The sequence below is a fragment of the Drosophila montana genome, unplaced genomic scaffold (assembly GCF_035044405.1).
Source record: "Drosophila montana isolate Dmon_TW-CO22-7 unplaced genomic scaffold, ASM3504440v1 contig_568_1, whole genome shotgun sequence".
Classification (NCBI taxonomy): domain Eukaryota; kingdom Metazoa; phylum Arthropoda; class Insecta; order Diptera; family Drosophilidae; genus Drosophila; species Drosophila montana.
In genome coordinates, this window is record NW_026998891.1 from 12501 (window position 1) to 15481 (window position 2981).

Genomic DNA, 2981 nt, shown 5'->3' on the forward strand with positions numbered 1-2981 from the left:
TAGTTTTTTAACTATTTATAGTTAATTAACGCAATCCCGGGGCGCTCTATATAGTTATGTATAATAATATTTATATTATTTATGCCTCTAACTGGAACGTACCTTGAGCATATATGCTGTGACCCGAAAGATGGTGAACTATACTTGATCAGGTTGAAGTCAGGGGAAACCCTGATGGAAGACCGAAACAGTTCTGACGTGCAAATCGATTGTCAGAATTGAGTATAGGGGCGAAAGACCAATCGAACCATCTAGTAGCTGGTTCCTTCCGAAGTTTCCCTCAGGATAGCTGGTGCATTTAACTGTTGTATAAAATAATCTTATCTGGTAAAGCGAATGATTAGAGGCCTTAGGGTCGAAACGATCTTAACCTATTCTCAAACTTTAAATGGGTAAGAACCTTAACTTTCTTGATATGAAGTTTAAGGTTATGATATAATGTGCCCAGTGGGCCACTTTTGGTAAGCAGAACTGGCGCTGTGGGATGAACCAAACGTAATGTTACGGTGCCCAAATTAACAACTCATACAGAAACCATGAAAGGCGTTGGTTGCTTAAAACAGCAGGACGGTGATCATGGAAGTCGAAATCCGCTAAGGAGTGTGTAACAACTCACCTGCCGAAGCAACTAGCCCTTAAAATGGATGGCGCTTAAGTTGTATACCTATACATTACCGCTAAAGTAGATGGTTTATATTACTTGTAATATAAATTTTGAAACTTTAGTGAGTAGGAAGGTACAATGGTGTGCATAGAAGTGTTTGGCGTAAGCCTGCATGGAGCCGCTATTGGTACAGATCTTGGTGGTAGTAGCAAATAATCGAATGAGACCTTGGAGGACTGAAGTGGAGAAGGGTTTCGTGTGAACAGTGGTTGATCACGAGTTAGTCGGTCCTAAGTTCAAGGCGAAAGCCGAAAATTTTCAAGTAAAGAAAAATCTAAATATATTTGTCATCTAACCGATTTTTATACACTTGAATAATTTTGAACGAAAGGGAATACGGTTCCAATTCCGTAACCTGTTGAGTATCCGTTTGTTATTAAATATGGGCCTCGTGCTCATCCTGGCAACAGGAACGACCATAAAGAAGCCGTCGAGAGGTATCGGAAGAGTTTTCTTTTCTGTTTTATAGCCGTACTACCATGGAAGTCTTTCGCAGAGAGATATGGTAGATGGGCTAGAAGAGCATGACATATACTGTTGTGTCGATATTTTCTCCTCGGACCTTGAAAATTTATGGTGGGGACACGCAAACTTCTCAACAGGCCGTACCAATATCCGCAGCTGGTCTCCAAGGTGAAGAGTCTCTAGTCGATAGAATAATGTAGGTAAGGGAAGTCGGCAAATTAGATCCGTAACTTCGGGATAAGGATTGGCTCTGAAGATTGAGATAGTCGGGCTTGATTGGGAAACAATAACATGGTTTATGTGCTCGTTCTGGGTAAATAAAGTTTCTATCATTTATGGTAGTTTCTTGTTCCCCGGATAGTTTAGTTACGTAGCCAATTGTGGAACTTTCTTGCTAAAATTTTTAAGAATACTAATTGGGCAACCAATTAGTTCTTTTAAATTATAACGATTATCAATTAACAATCAATTCAGAACTGGCACGGACTTGGGGAATCCGACTGTCTAATTAAAACAAAGCATTGTGATGGCCCTAGCGGGTGTTGACACAATGTGATTTCTGCCCAGTGCTCTGAATGTCAAAGTGAAGAAATTCAAGTAAGCGCGGGTCAACGGCGGGAGTAACTATGACTCTCTTAAGGTAGCCAAATGCCTCGTCATCTAATTAGTGACGCGCATGAATGGATTAACGAGATTCCTACTGTCCCTATCTACTCAGTTTGTTCCAGACGTTCGTCGCGAGCAGACGTGTCGCGGTGTTATTTTGTGTTTTGTGTTTTGAAAGATAAAGTGCAGGTGTTCACTTTGTCGAAAACAAAGTCATAAAATTGATTGCGGTAAAAATTGCGGTAAATAGCAATAAAACTGCTTGTGCCAAAATAGACATTCAAGCAGTGCAAAACATTTCACTGCTTGCCAAGCAGTGAACATAGTGAAAAGCAGCGCAAAACAGTGCAAAGCAGTGCGGTTTGGAAATTTGCTAAACGGTTCGTGTCCGGGTAATCGCGTGGTGTTAGAGGCGATAGAGGGCGCCACAATGATGGACGCCAGAAGCGTGACCGACACTGGGTCCAGTGCCGAGTCGGTTGCCAGCGTCGCCGCCGATGGAAGGAGGAAGGCGAGGAGAGGGAGGGGTCGTAGCACGATTTCCCCCCCTCCCCCATGCGTACCCGTGGAACCGAAGAGGCAGGCGCTGGAAAGCTCAGAGGAGTTTGCAAGGCCCGCTGCAATTATTGCGGCGTATTCGGAAGCCACACTGTCGAGGAAAGGAAAAGGAGCGCTGTTGTCATCATCGACGACCCAGATGCCATCTGCCTACCAGTGGAGTCGCTGACCACCGAGGCTGGAGTATGTGTGAGGGTGACGGGTAAACATGGTACAGTTTACCTGACCTCCATATACTGCCATGCTCATGCTGACTTGATGAGGATATTGAGCTACATGGATGCCGTACTGCTACTGGCTAGCAGTACTCCGGTCATTTTTAGCCTGGACGCAAACGCTGTGTCTCCCTTGTGGTTCAGCAAACGTCACGAATTCTTTCGTGGCCAGCTGAACTACAGACGAGGCGAACAGCTTGATGAGTGGATACTCGGAAGTCGTGCCAACGTGTTGAATCAAGTCAGCGAGGTGTACACGTTCGATAATCGAAGAGGACAGAGCGATATCGACGTCACAATCGTCAACGAAGCAGCGTCTACGTGGGCCGCGTATGACTGGAGTGTGGACGAGTGGGATTTGAGCGACCACAACATGATCAGTGTTGTGATCACGCCATCCCCAGCAAATGCAAAAAAAAAAAAAAAAAAAAAAAAAAAAAAGAACCTCACTAATGCTGACTAGCGATTGTTCG

At 44.2% G+C, this 2981-nt stretch overlaps 1 pseudogene; it reads left to right on the plus strand.

The window, feature by feature from the left end:
• LOC135439594 (large subunit ribosomal RNA) overlaps positions 1–1886 on the plus strand; it is a 2755-nt pseudogene extending 869 nt beyond the window's left edge.
• Positions 1887–2981: the final 1095 nt, after the last annotated feature.